Source organism: Megalops cyprinoides, chromosome 15 (assembly GCF_013368585.1).
Source record: "Megalops cyprinoides isolate fMegCyp1 chromosome 15, fMegCyp1.pri, whole genome shotgun sequence".
NCBI classification, from domain to species: domain Eukaryota; kingdom Metazoa; phylum Chordata; class Actinopteri; order Elopiformes; family Megalopidae; genus Megalops; species Megalops cyprinoides.
Window position 1 is genome coordinate 34,344,981 of NC_050597.1, and position 16,074 is coordinate 34,361,054.

At 46.6% G+C, this 16,074-nt stretch overlaps 1 pseudogene; it reads right to left on the reverse strand.

The window, feature by feature from the left end:
- Window positions 1-5,512, reverse strand: part of LOC118789753 — a 53,947-nt pseudogene extending 48,435 nt beyond the window's left edge.
- Window positions 5,513-16,074: the final 10,562 nt, after the last annotated feature.

Here is a 16,074-nt window from a genome sequence, read left to right on the forward strand (position 1 = left end):
CCTCATAAGGCTGAGATACTCAATATCTATAGGTATGCGCATGTGTGCATGTCTGCTGCCTATCAAAGATGAACGGCATTACCTCCCGCATTTCAGAATAAAGCATTCAACAGTCCCATTCACTAGCAAATCAAAGCAAATTATGTTTTAAATTCTTGCACTTTTTGGCCATATTCTTGTCAAATATTCTATTAGACACACCTGAAATTGTTTAAACTCACTCTTGCATTTTATCCCATTCTGACTGACCTTAAAATGACCTTAATACCGTCTGTCACCACCAAGGATCCAGCACTTACATCTGGCTTGGTATCGTCTCCTACTAGCTCACCTGCTGATTGTGCCACATTTGCAAAACTGCCCCTTTCATTTGGACTTAAGTTTGTTTCGTGCTAATGCTACTGCTATCGTTTGATAGGACAGCATAGAGCATTTGATAGGATAGCACATTAGCTAGTGTGATCTTTTTGGCATAATTTTCAACAGGAATGCTCACTAAATTCTGGTAATTTTTGGATCATATATTGTATATTAATACTTTCCATATACTGATTTATACTTTATATTCATTTTTTGTTATATTTTGTTTTTAAACTGCTGTTTGAAAAAATAAGACAAAACTGACTGTGGTTGTAGACTGCATAATTTGTATGCACTTATGTAGCCTGCACTAAGCAATACCCTGACAGGGTATCTCAGAACAGAGTATGTGTTTGTTCCTATAAAGAGCCTCTCAGTCCCACAAATCATTTGCAGGAATAACTGAACACTTTGTTTCTTTTAAAAACAGAAAAAAAGGTTTGATAAAATGCTGAATGAATACCAGGCCGTACTGATGTTTATAAAACCCAACCAGCAGCTTTAATCTAGTTGCAGCACTAATTCAGTTTAAGTGTAATAAACATGTGTCAGACAAATCTGTCTCAGTGTTTTCAGTGTATGTAAATAAAGTGGAACCATGGTCGTGGCCCTGGGGGGGACAGCCAGACGTGAGAGACATGTGACCCGCTCAGCTTGGGCTCTATTAAAGGACTCCTCTCTCAGCAGTTGTCATGGGAACAGGAAGGGACGTGGGAAAAGGGCATCACAATTCATTTGGGACTGAATGAGTAGATGTAACAGAAATCTACCACAGACCATCATTCAGCATCATTCAACTGCATCACAGCTGCATGCATCTATTCTCTATTAACCTGTGGCAGAGACTTTCTCCTGTATCCTTTGGTTGTTCATAATATTGTTTTTTTACTTCTTGCTACAAAATGCTTAATATATAAATTATAATTTTACAGCCAGCACACACACACATACACCCAACTGAGTGCTTCTTCCCGGCCAGTGCCACATCTTAACTTGTGAATTTTAGTATATTTGTACTGTGAAATAGAGCACCTGGATGGCTGTGTAGCTGGTATAGCAGTAGAGCACCTGGATGGCTGTGTAACTGGTATAGCAATGGAGCTCCTGGATGGCTGTGTAGCTGGTATAGCAATGGAGCTCCTGGGGCCTACCTTTCAGCATCACTCTGTGTGTGGGCATGATGCAGATGCTGGGCAGGACACTGTGAGCCCCAATGGACACGGTGGCCTCAAGGAGCACTCCCGTAATGTCAGCAGAGATGGCAGTCCTCTGCAGGGATGCGCAGAGGCTAGGACGACCAGAGTAGGAGCATGGCTCCCTATCCCAGCAGCAGAAGCCTTAGCTCCAGGACAGAAGAGGCCAGGATCTTCCCACAAGGATGCAGCAAGCTGTCTGAATGGGCCACTCCCTCTCCACCCATCAACACATGGCTGACCTGAGGACACAAAAGCAACACTATAACACTGACACACTTTTAAAACTTCCTTCATGTCATGAGCAGGGTTTCCCTTAGCCAGTGTACACCAGCTTTTAGCTGGTAAAAAATAAATGGTCCAACACATAAAAAATCTTACTGGCCACAATGGTCAGCAAAAAAATCCAATGGCAAAAAATTGCATTCTGGAAATGAATGAAAATAAAAATCATCTTGCAAGCACATGGATGTTACAGGGAGGCTGTTTTTCAAAAGCATAGACTAAGCTAGTTACAAATGAGAGGATTTGGTTGAATGCACTTGTACTGGGGGTAGCAGTATAGCGTAGTGTGGTTAAGGAGCAGGACCCATAACCGAAAGGTTGTTGCTACAATTCCCCGCTGTGGCACTGCTACTGTAGAAGGTACTTAACCCACAATTGCCTCAGGAAATATCCAGCTGTATAAATGCATAATATTGTAAAAAAAAAACTAAATGATGTATGTCACTCTGGATAAGAGCATCTGCTAAATGCCAATAATTTAATGTCATGTAATTTAATGTACTGTTAGGTTACTACTATGTGTAGGTGCAGCAGTCAGTCAAAATTCACACAGCTCATATATAAAAGCATGGGAGTACAGTGGCTTAAAGTTCCACACTGCCTGCAAGACCATTAGCAGGAAATTCAGCCAAATTAACCTCAACTGTGCAAAACTGACAAAGAGTCACAACTAATACTTTGTGGGAGCACCTTTTGCATTTATTACAGCAGCAAGTCTTTGTGAATAAGTCTCTATTAACTTTGCACATCCAGACTTTGGAATTTTATCCCACTCTTCTTTGCAAAAAAGTTCAAGTTCCTTCAAATTGTGAGAGGATCTACTGTGTACAGCTCTCTTTAATCTTGGCATAATTTAGACGGGCTTGGATGTTCCTTTTTGTAAGAAAGGGTTTCTGTCTTGCCACCCTACCCTACAGCTCAGACGTGTGCAGAATATGAGAGATGGCGGTCACATGCAAGGAGTGACCGCTACCTGCCAGAAATTCCTGTAACTCCTACAGTGTTGCTGTTGGCCTCTTGGTAGCCTCCCTTAGTTTTCTCCTCGCCCTCTAATCAACTTTGGAGGGTCGTCCTGATCTTTGCTATGTCTCCGTGGTGCCACATTTTCTCCACTTGTTTATGATAGTTTTGACAGTGTTCCATGGTACATCCAGTGCCTTCGAAATTCTTTTATATCCCTCTCCTGATTGGTACTTGTCAACAATTAGCTCTTGCAGTTTCTTCGGCAACTCTTTGCGGACTACGGCTCTCCCAGTAGGATGCAACCCCAAATATTCAAATAAATCCTATAGCAACAGTTGGCTTTAATTTGGGTTTACTCAGAATCACTTTCATTTATGGCAGGTGTATGCATGTGATTGGTTAACTTTGAACACAGCTAGAGCCCCCATTATGAAAGGGTGTGCAGACTTATGCAATCAGGGTGTTGTAGTCTTTTTTTATTTAAAATGTTCCTAATAAATAACTATTTGTTTTTTCTCTGGATTTTTGTTTGTTGGGAGATCACGTTACAGATGGAAAAAGTCTGACATTTACATTGCTGTTATTTCTGTCTTTACATTTCAAAAACCTGCAATTTCATAAGGGTGTGTAGATTTTTTATATCCACTGTAAGACTCCCTCCAGAACAGAATAAAAACAGCAATGACATTCTGCGCTTGACTCAAAGGATGTAATGAGATGGATGTCACAACATTATTCAGGCCTGTGCGTAATTCCTGTCTAAATATGTTTTTGAAGATATCTGCAACATTTTATTTCCCTTAAGCCCAATAAACATTTCCTATCTCATACATATCTTTAAGCAGAAAAAGATGACAATTTTCATTTGTGAAAATCTGCTTCACCAGTTTAAGAATGCAATAGATAATGACTTATGTAACCTTTATTTTATGTTGAATGTATTACTAAATAAAATATTTTTGTAACAACAACATCATGGCTGGCTTTTTGAAATATATCTTCTTAAGACAACAAAAACAAGAAAATTTGAAATGTGTGTAGACTTTCTAGATCCACTGGTTTGGGACTCCATCAGTCTGCTGGAGCCAACTCCAGAAACAATGCACAGATGATATTGATGGCTTCAATTCCAAACACAAGAACAGATAATACTGATGGCTTCAATTCCAAACACAAGTGCACAGACGACACTGATGGCTTCAATTCCAAACACAAGAACACAGACGATACTGATGGCTTCAATTCCCAACACAAGTGCACAGACGATACTGATGGCTTCAATTCCAAACACAAGTGCGCAGACGACATTGATGGCTTCAATTCCAAACACAAGTGCACAGAGGACACTGATGGCTTCAATTCCAAACACAAGTGCACAGATAACACTGGTGGCTTCAATTCCAAACACAAGAACACAGACGATACTGACCGCTTCAATTCCAAACACAAGAACACAGACGACACTGATGGCTTCAATTCCAAACACAAGTACACAGATGACACTGATGGCTTCAGCACATAGGAAACAACTTTCATAACAATCTGGATTCAATCTCCACTGTCTCTCTCAGGGACCCTGGTTATTATAGGTGAAATGAGGAGGAGGAGCTGAAATGCCAAATCCTAGCAAGTACCAATCTGAGCTGAACACCCATGCAGCTTACTGAAATATTCTCACTCGCTGATAGTGAAGTACTGTATCAATGGACTTCTAGAGATATATAGATCATATTTATGATATACAGTACCCTGTATACTTCCTCGGAATGAAAAAGGATGTATGGATGAGAGAAAATCATTTTAAGCATGCATTATCATAGTCAAGGTCAGAGACTTCTCCGTCCTGCAGACAAGGGGTCATTGACCTCCACAACATGGGGATGACTATAAAGGAACTCACAAAAAGTTCAACCTACCACTTTGCACTGTAGTGTCCGTTATTAAGAAAGGTATCATTACTAGAACGGTGGCAACCCTAGAAGAGGACTCTGGTGTATCTTGCCCCCAGGGACTGTTAGAGAAGTTGTTTGGTAGAAAACCCTCAATCCACAGGATACATTTGAAGATCTCCAAACTGACAGACTTGACAAACAAACTGCCATCTTCATCTTCACGGTGTGGTACAGCTACACTACCTCAGCAGGGTACAGCTACACTATCTCAGCAGGGTACAGCTACACTACCTCAGTAGGGTCCAGCTATACTACCTCAGCAAGGTGTGGTACAGCTACACTATCTCAGCAGGGTACAGCTATACTACCTCAGCAAGGTGTGGTACAGTTACACTACCTCAGCAGGGTACAACAACACTATCTCAGCAGAGTATGGTACAACTGCTATCTTCTGACAAATTCTTTGTATTCATCATTCATCATTCCCCAATAAAAGCTGCAAAGTATCCCATTAACTCGTTCTAAAACACTGGAGAGAGGAATTCATGGGTCAGCCAATCTTATCAGGGGTCCTGGGGCAGCCAGCCACCATGATGCCCCTCCCTAAAGTAAATAGAATAAGTTTCAGGAGCACTTCCCCAGTCAGCAATCTCACAGCCCAGTCAAAGTGCATTAAAGTACCTCAAATATTTGTCTTCATCATATTCAAATTTGAGACACTCCTCAGCTGCTCAGATCCTTTAAAGGACATAAAATACATAAATGCATTAAGTCCTCTTCACCTTGAGTATATTTGCTACTGCCTTCTCTGTACTCCATGGTAATAAATCGGCCAACTTGATGATACAGATATATAAAAAAATTAACATCTCTTTTATCCATCAGTTTGTATCTTCCATATATCCCAGGTGAGACATGACTGAGCTCATTTCAGCCTGGGTAATATTTTTTCCCAACAGGCTTTGCTAGCACCTCATGCAATACTCCTTAAGGTCTTATGTCATTACAGAGCAATACCAAGAAACTGTTTTACTTTTACTGTTTTCATTCTAGAGGACTAAATTGTACAGAATTTGTCACATTCTTAAACCAGACAGAAACAATGCAGTATGTTATAATTAACATAAATCTGCTACTTCTCCTTATTAGAGTCAGAGTCTCTTTTGAATACTGAATTTAGAGGTACTGAAATGTACCTAATCCTACACAGACACTCCTCATTCAATTATGTTCATTGTAAATGGCAGCTGGCTGGCTCCAACATAACAAATATTAATTAAAACTGTTTATACTGGTTGATGCCTGCATGGCTCTCCTTCCAAGCAGCTTTATCTGAGCAAAGTTGGGCATATAAAATGGTTTCCACCAAACCAAGAGACTGCCTGACACAATCAGGAGCTAAAGGACCAACATGGTGTTGTTATCGTCTACAAACGAGAACATCGTCGAATATCATCTATGCTTTAATGTCATTTTCAAAAATGTGAGGTAGACCTAATGTCTGACTGTATTCTTTGCCACTGCATTGTCATGACTGCGGCATCTTAGCCGGTTGTTTTCTTTCCCCTGTCCATGTGCTTTTGTTTTCCTTGTGTTCTAGCCCTGCCCCGCTCTCCGCCCACCTGATTGTCTCTACCTGCCTGCCAGCACACCTGCTTCCCATCACCTCATCAGCCTAGCCCTATATCTACCCTGCTTGTCTCTGTCTTGTTTGCCAGTTCGTCTCAGTTTGCTGTTTCGCTACTCGCCGTCTGTTCTGGTTTGCCTGTTGGTTCTGGTTGCTTTGCCTGTTTATTCTTGACTATGATTTCTGGACCTGATTTGTGGTATGTTTGCTGTGTTTTTCTGGTTTTGGACTTTGCCTGTTTTTCCTGACTTCGTTCCTCATTTTTGCCCTGTGGTTTTGGTCGCCGTGTCTGCCCGGTTTTTGACTCTGCCTGCCCTGACTTCGTTTTGTGGATTACCCGTTTGGATTATTAAACCTGTTTTTGGCATCCATCTCCTCTGTCTGCACTTGAGTCCCTGCCTGAGTTCTGACAAGCATGCGTGTGCCCCTTTCTTGTGGAATGGATCAAGGCGTTCTCTGAATGGCTATAATGGGCAATCATTACATTTCTGCCTTTAAATTGGACATTGACAGTGTAATGGCAAATGTATTTTCAGCACGGTTTCAACACTCCAAATGACAGCTCACAGACCAGGGTTCCCATTCCACCATTCAGAAATCCAGACTCCCCTGTTGGACTGTGCAACACCGTTGTAATGGGAGTGTGAACATTTTTTAAAAGTAATAGTTTATAGAATTCATATCCCTGACGAAAATGATCAATATACCTTAGCGGGTTTCAAAGGTAATCGCGGTTGTTTTAGGTTGGGATTATTTCCTACCTGTCTGTTTCCTTTCTGGGTTGGGTGCACTGCGTTCGGGAATCACTGAGTGGTTAATTGATGAGAGGTATGCGTGCGGCCGCCGTGGACAGACTGACGGCTGTCTGACCAATGAGCGACTGATTTATAGCCAAGCAGCTCTTTAAATAACACTCATTTGGCTGTGTTTGTTTCATTTTTTTTCACCGGTGAAGCCTGTGCGAATTGGGAGACATGCAAGCAAGCTCATACCTGTGTGGTATTGTTTCTTTTATGCCTGAAGTATTTACACTTATCCAGCCTCTGTAACTAAGGAGTTCCATTTGTGTTTTGTGTGCTGTGGAAAGGTTTTTTATATTTTATCTCTGTCTCTGTAAATGTTTTTATTATTAGCTGTTAATGACAATGCTAACGAAAAAAGCGGTAGGCCTAATGATTCTGAATCTGAATGTGTCAGAACAGCCATCAAGGAGACTGAACATTTTGTTAATTTATTTCAACACAGTAGGCTATAATATAATACAAATTATGAACTTGTAACACCAACACAATAACTTGTAAAATAAATAAAAATGAAACAGAACATGAAGTTAAACATGTAGTAAGCGAGGTAATTTAGCTTCCCCAGTCCCCACAAACACTTGGATAGCCTAAGCCTAAAAGCGCATATGACAATATATTTATCTGCATATAGCCTTAACTTTGCAAATCAGTAATGTTAATTAGGCAATTATTTAGCATAATGGAATAACCCTTTTGCGCATACGGTGACACCGGTGTGATTAGCCGTTTAGCGCGTATGCTAAAACTGGTGCGATTGGAACACTAGATTGGAAAAATTCTAGCTAATTTTATCTTTGAGGAAACAGTGATGTAACGTTAAAAATATAACAAATGCTAAGTGAAACTATTGGTGCGTTTCCACCAAGCAGTACAGTACAATTGGGTTCGTTAAGTAACAGTTTGGTACGGTAAACCCTGGTACAGCTTGTGTCTCCACTACCAACCGTACCCCACTTAATAGGCGGGGTGTATGCTGCATGGCGGTTGCTGCATCAGCTAGGTAAGTACCTAGGTTGAAAGTAATGATAGATTTGAATGACAGATTTAAAGGTAGGCCTAATGTTTCAGCCCCTGTTTCCAGCTCACCAGCCGCCACTGATTTTATATTTTATATTATATATACAGTATATATGTAGAAAAGGGCCACATGTTTATGTTTCTGTCTTTGTCTTTGTCTTTGTTTGCGCACCACCCCCGCCTCTCACAGGCACTTGTTTACAACTCAGCTGAAACCTGGCCAAACCGGTCCTGCTGCTCCCCTTATCAGCAGGACCCCCACGGTAACTCGAGTCACAGGCGCACCCCTAAGGACAGCCCCCAGGTCACCATTCGCCCTCGGACCTGCTCGTATCCTTTGGCCACCAATCAGGGCATCAATAGGGCCGGGGATACGGGACAAGATAAAGGTGGTAGCGACCTCCCCCACCTCAGTACTACAACAATATCTGGGAGGTGAAGAACTGGAGAGACCAAGCCTTTGGGGACCAAACATTGTGCTGCTGTTGTGTGCGTCTGTGCCTAAGGAACCACACACCCATACACCACAAACCCTTGTATCCATCCATTCAAAATCCCCAATAAACAACTGAACCCGGAACCTGACTCCTGTGTCCTGACCGACACCCCACTGTGACAGCAAAGTAGCCTGAACCTAGTACGGGTGAAACTGCCCCTTCAGTTTCAGTGGTCCTTCGAGCCGGATCGGTGCTGTTGCAGTGGAAATGTCAGGCACACTGGGTTCAGCTCCACCATCCGCAAGCCGCTCTTGCCGTGAGACCCGTCGCCCGGTCCACCACGAGAGCTACGAGGTCCAGTATGTGGGGAAGAGCACCCACAGACCTGCGGACGTCCACGCCAGTGAGCAGGAGGGACAGGCCGAGATGACCCCCCTCAGGACGCCAGAGAGGAGTTCCTCAGTCCAGCAGAGCCCATCGTCCACAACCCCACAGAGTCGTGATAAAGTGGTGCAACAGCTCCTGGACACCATGAGGCGGCAGAGTGAGCTCGTGGGGGACACAGTGAGGCGACAGAGTGAGCTCATGGGGGACACCGTGAGGCGACAGAGCGAGCTCATGGAGCGCATGCTGCAGTGCTCTGCCACCTCCACTCCCTTCAGCGCCAGGTCCTCACGCCGGAGCTCAAGGCAGCCATCACCCCAGACGGCCCGTACCCAGCCTGTGCAGCCAGGAACACACCTAGCCCTTGTCCAGGAGCTGACAGATCACCTCCATCGGATGCAGCTGCCATCATCGCCCCCGACGCCGCCGCCAGTCAGCCGCTCCTCGGCGTCCATCTCCAGTGCCCTGTACCACCTGCCACCGGGGCAGGAGGGCACCCTGACAGACAGTGCCACGCCCAGCCAAGTGTTGCCACTGCAACCAGCCCCTCCACAGCAGCATCCCCTGCTGCCACTGCAGGTGCACCCAACCCACCAGGGGGAGCACCCACAGGGCCAGCTCCCTCAGCTGCCCTACAGCCTGTTTCAGCCTCAGCCAAGTTTTCCCCCTGCCATGCAGGCGGTGACTGCAGACCAGAACCCAGTCCTCCTGCAGCCCACTCAGTATCTGCCGCAGGGACCAGTAATGGGCGTGCCCTCATACCTGACGCCCTACCCACAACCGGTTGCCACCCTGCCCTCCCACTGGCTAACGCAGCACCCTGGAGCAGTGATGACGTCTCCACTACAGACAGCAGGAACAGCGCCCCCTGCTGTGCGAAGACGGTCCTACAGGAGGGTGGAAGGTCCGACCTTCCCAGACCTGACCAAGGAGGATGAGACCGAGTACACCATGCTCCGGATGGCCCTTGACAACCTGCTCGATCCAGAAGAGACAGAGCAGTACAAGTACCACATCCTCCTGGACCACCTTGACGACTTCGCCCTCCGCATCCACGCCCTGGTGGGACTCCTTCAGACTATGGGGGGGCAGGGCCAAGCTGAGCTAGCCTGCGGCTCGCACGTGGAGCGCCTCCTGGAGAAGCTCCCATCTGAGCAGTTCAGCAGGTTCAAAAGGTACATCAGCCGACTCAGGCCCGAGTCCATGACGTACACCCTGCTGGACTTTGCAACCTGGCTCCAGCTAGAGGCCCGCTGCCAGCCAAGGAGAGAGCGCCCCCCAGCTGGACAGAAGGAGCAGCGGCCTGCACCAGAGCCCACCTGGCGGAGGGCCAACATCCTGCACGGAGACAACCAGGCCACCAGCACCGCAGCCCCAAAGTCATCGCCAGCAGCGCCACCTGCTGGGAACCTCAGGGGGAGGAAAGACGCGTACTGCCCCTACTGCGACAACGCCGAGCACTACCTCAGCCAGTGCACCGCCTTCCAGCGGCTCTCCAGGGACGAGAAGGTGGCCTGGATCAAAGAGAACCAGAGGTGCTGGCGGTGTACTCGCGCTCATCAGGCTGCGCAGTGCACCCTGAAGCGGCCCTGCAGTACCTGCAACGGCAAGCACCTGCAGGTACTGCACGATGTGAATGAGAGGTCCGGGGAGAGGACACGCCCAGCCGTCCAGACTCTGTACCTGAACCGGCCGAGTGGCCACAGCCCTGTGATGCTCAAAGTCATCCCAGTCTCCCTGCATCACAAGGGCTGGTCTACAGAGACCTACGCGGCACTGGACGATGGTTCTGAGCGGACAATCCTCCTCCCAGCCGCAGCCAAACAGCTCCACCTGCAAGGCAAAGCTGAGGATCTGGCCCTCCGCACCATACGGCAGGAGGTCAATATCCTCCACGGGGCGGCCGTGTCATTCCAGATCTCCCCTGCGTCCGGACCGAAGAGGACCTACTGGATATGGAATGCCTTCACCGCTGACCACCTGGCCTTGTCAGAGCATACTTATCCAGTGGCAAAGCTGCAGAAGAGGTATGCACACCTCAGAGGCCTCCCGCTACAGTCCCTCAACCAGGTGCGCCCACTCCTGCTGATCGGGGCGGATTACACCCACTTGATCACCCCCATCGAGCCAGTGCGTCTGGGCCCACCAGGGGGCCCAGCAGCAATCAAGACCCGGTTGGGCTGGACACTCCAAGGGCCGGCACAGCGCCTTCAGCACCGCACCTCTCCCCCCAAATGTCTGCTGACCTCAGTCAGCAAACCCAGAGAGGACACCACCCGCAGCAAGCCCCGGTTGGGGTTGGCTGAACCCAGCCAATGGGGCCAGCATGCTGCATTCCCCCGCCAAAGAGCAAATAAGGGACCCGCGAGACCAAGTGGAGCAGAAGTGGAGGATGCTGCAAAGCGGCAGGAACCCAGCTTCTGTGGGCTAGTGGCAAGGAACACAAGCCCCTCCCTCCTAGAAGGCAGCCCAGTCAGGGGCTCCCAAGAGCTACTGGAAGGGAGTGCACCATCCCTTTACGGGGCGGCTGATCAGGCCAGTGAACCCTCAGCCACCAAGCACCCAAAGGCAGAGGCCCAGCTCCTCAAGAGAGCTCAACGAGGCAGCTTTCAGGAAGAGCCCACTGGTTTGGAAGCAGACAAGCCAGTGCCCTTCAGCAGCCACCTGACAACCCTGTCGCCCAGTTCGGGTGGCCCCAGCTCGGTACGTAAGTCCTGGACTCTGCGAGGAAGGGGGTCCAGTCGACGGCACCAACACAGCAGTGTGAAATGGAAGCGACGGCGAGCTAAGCCTGCGGTCCCGAAGGAGACGGACCTCCCCCCTACTCGCCTGCAAACCTCCAACTCCACCAACATGGCCTACCCTCCACCGTGTGAGAGGCCGTGTCGTCGCCGGTGGAGCTGGCAGAGACGGATAGGTTTGGACTGCAAAAGTACAGGTCGAGGACCAGACCTACACCCGCCCAGTTGCCCGACTGGTTGTGCTCCCTGCCAGACCTAACAACACAACCGGACGCCCGTAATGTGTATGATGTGGCCCTTTGTATGGAGCAAATTTCCACAAGAAATTTGAGGGCGGCTGTAGAAAAGGGCCACATGTTTATGTTTCTGTCTTTGTCTTTGTCTTTGTTTGCGCACCACCCCCACCTCTCACAGGCACTTGTTTACAACTCAGCTGAAACCTGGCCAAACCGGTCCTGCTGCTCCCCTTATCAGCAGGACCCCCACCGGTAACTCGAGTCACAGGCGCACCCCTAAGGACAGCCCCCAGGTCACCATTTGCCCTCGGACCTGCTCGTATCCTTTGGCCACCAATCAGGGCCTCAATAGGGCCGGGGATACGGGACAAGATAAAGGTGGTAGCGACCTCCCCCACCTCAGTACCACAACAATATCTGGGAGGTGAAGAACTGGAGAGACCAAGCCTTTGGGGACCAAACATTGTGCTGTTGTTGTGTGCGTCTGTGCCTAAGGAACCACACACCCATACACCACAAACCCTTGTATCCATCCATTCAAAATCCCCAATAAACAACTGAACCCGGAACCTGACTCCTGTGTCCTGACCGACACTCCACTGTGACAGCAAAGTAGCCTGAACCTAGTACGGGTGAAACTGCCCCCTCAGTTTCAATATATATATATGTATATATATATATATATATATATATATATATACACACATATATAATCAGTCCCTCCAGTTTTTCACGATTCCGCAATGACCTAGCTTATCACAGGTAAGGATGACTTATATTTAGGGCTGTCAATTATTATTGATATTATCAAGTTTGACCGCAACTTCCTTCCATAATTCCAGCGTGGATATTTACCTGGCTGAATTACTGAAAGGCGTGGCAAATGCAGATGTGCTGAATGGCACATTTCGTTTTAACCCTTTCGCATGTTACTTTGTTATGGTATGTAACGCACTTGTTACCTTATATGGTCCGTTATGTTTTCATTTGCGTTATTAAGTTTCTTATAGATTTCAGTTAGCATTTGCTATATTTTTAGAGAATTAAGAGAATTTCTCCAATCTAGTGTTCTAATCGCACCAGTTTTAGCATATGCGCTAAACGGCTAATCACACCGGTGTGACCGTACGCGCGAAAGCGTTCAAACGAAATTTGCCGTTCAGCACATCTGCGTTTGCCACGCCTTTCAGTAATTCAGCCAGGTAAATATCTGCACTGGAATTACGGAAGGAAGTTGCGGTCAAACTTGATAATATGATTAATTTGCGTTAAAACATTAACGCGTTAAAGAGTCCAGATTAATCGCGAATGAGCGTTAAAGTGTTAATGTTAACAGCCCTTCAAGTTTGTAATCACGTTGTTGCACGGAAGTGACAACTCTCTGTCGACCAATCAACGGACGGCAGTGGGTGTAGCTCCATCCTTTACAAACATATATATATATATATATATATATATATATATATATATATATATAAGATGTCAGAATAATTCTCTCTCTCTCTCTGTTTGGGTCAATAATGAACATTTTGGTGTGTTGCTGCTATGGCGTCATTTTGTCTTTAAAGCAAGCTATGTTATTCTTTTGTAAACTTTTGATAAATTTGCTGCGTTAATTGACTACATGCTTATAATAATACACTGCTTCACTATCCATGGACCTCACTGCACATTACTGACTGTACTGTACTGCTTGGTGGATCTTTTGCATTGTCCCACATCGTCAGCGGTGCCGAGATGGCCAGTAGGCGGTGCTTCGAGTGTTCACAGCCGGGGCACTTTCTCTTCTGTTGCTGCTGCTGGGGCCGACTATAGTGGGGTCATTTTCCCCGCAAGGTTACACTGCTGCTGTTCACTTCAGTTTCTCCAGCCGGCACCTGGCGTGAGTGGCAGGGTGGAGCTGGAGCTGGCGCTGAAGAAACCCGCTTCCAGTGGGAGTTTTTATCCTTTTAACTAATGTATACATACTGATTACAATAAATTGTTATATATCCTTTTGTACAGCTCATGTCTCATTTGGTGATTTATTAACCCCGCATACAGATATCTTATTTATTAGCTCATGGGATGGGTCGAGGTCCTACTCCTCTGTAGACTGAAGGTGGCAGTCTAGATGATCGTGGGCCAGGTATTAGGGCACCACAAAAGCACAGCTACTAATTTCTCACATCAATGATACAAATGTTGAACGTAACATTGATGTGAGAAATCAGTAGCTAAGCATAGGTTTGGGTAATGTTAGGTGACCAACAGCTAGCCAGCTAGCTAGCCATCATTGTTACGCTCGCTAAACAGCTAAGGAGTACATAGCTGTCTGGCAACAAGGTGAAACATTTGAAAAATAAAACTCTGGTTTTTCTTCTTTTTAAGCAGACTAGATGCTACACTAGGTCTGATTTTTAAGAAAAATGGCGGTCACAAAGTTTTAGTTGGTCTTATTGGTCACGATAATCCTGCCCCCAGCCCCTGACATAGTAGTTCTTTGTTCTAGATCAGCAAAGTGTTGGTGCTGCTCTGGAATCAGTTTTCCTGGCTGAGAGCCGGTTCTTTGTCTGTCGAAACGCGAACCAATTCGAGATTTGGCACCAGCTCCGAACTGGCCCTTGAACTGTCTTGGTGGAGAAGGGGCAACAGACTCTCTGCTGGACCCCCTACAATTTGCCTATTGGGCCATCAGGTCTGTAGAGGACATAGTCAACATGGGATTACATGACATTCTCCAACACCTTGACTGCACAAACTATGGAAAAACTGTGTTCAGCACTATGAATGGACGATAAAATGTACTGTATCAAGTAAAATTTGTTTAAAATGTAATTGATTGACTGATTGTCTGCAGATCTGGAGCCCGGTGACATGGCTTTCTTCACCTGTGTTATTTCTGTAAAACCTCCTGATTTGTAGGGTGGACCATTCTTTTTTATTGTGAATGAACTTGGCCTCAGATATGCTGCTGCTGCTGCTGTCCTGCTGGTCATCTGTAGAGAAACTGCAGTACTGACAGTAGGGCACAGCAATGATCCCCTGTTGTCTGGCATCAGTGTGCGCCTGGCCTGGGAACCCCTCTGGCTGAGCCACCGTGATTGCAACTGTATCAAAGGAAGAGTACTCAGAGTTGGGGTCCAGAGAACTCCAATGTTCAGCTTGGGGCTGAGGGGATGACTCCAGCCAGGGGGTGCTAGTATCAGGCTGGCACTCTAAGTCTGAGGCTCACTGCAGTCTGGAGAGTTCATGTCATTCCCCCAGTCTAGAGATCCAGAGGTTACAAGCTTCTAAGACGCTCTGGGAAGTGGCCCCACGACCAGTGGCTTCATCTCAAACTGTGAGTAGAGAGGCCACAGGTGACACGACAGTCCAGCTGTGACATGCAGGAGAGAAGGGTGCAGCTCTGACAGCCGTTTGGAGGTAGCATATCAGTGCTCTGCTGTGTCACCCCCCAAGGCTCTACCTCTGTACTGACATGGACTCAGTGTGCGAAATACCTGGTGGCAATCGGGGGGTCCCCCTGACCCATATCTGCTAACATTTAGGTTTCAAAATACGGGAGGGGTTGTGGATAGTAAATAAGTAAATAAATAATTGTATGTAGTGTGTGTGGATTGTGTGTGTAGATTGTTTCATAGATGATCTGGCAACTTGGGTAACGTCAGACAAACATACAAACCTTATGGATCCGTGTATGACAATTATTCATAATAAGGTTTGCCATGCAAATTACTGGAGTTTCCCGGGAGAAACAACAAAACGGGAGGGTGCTGGGAGATGGCCTTTAAATATGAGAGAAACCCTGGAAAAACGGGAGTGTTGGCAGGTATGCCCCTACCTAGGGCTCCAGTGTTATGCTGAAGTCTTACACAGACTCAATACACAATATACAAGATTTCATGGATGCAAGCCAAGGCAATCAACTAGGCTATACACGTTTTGCACACACATCACCAAGGCTTATATTGTTACCAATAAGGCCACTCACACAAATACACAACCATGCAACAACTATGCCCTGCAACAGAATCCACACAGCACACTCGCCTAACCCGACACACATGCACACACATACACTAGTACCCGACACACGCACACTTGTGTGTCGCTATACAACTTTTCACCTTATGCACAGCAGGTCAATCACAATT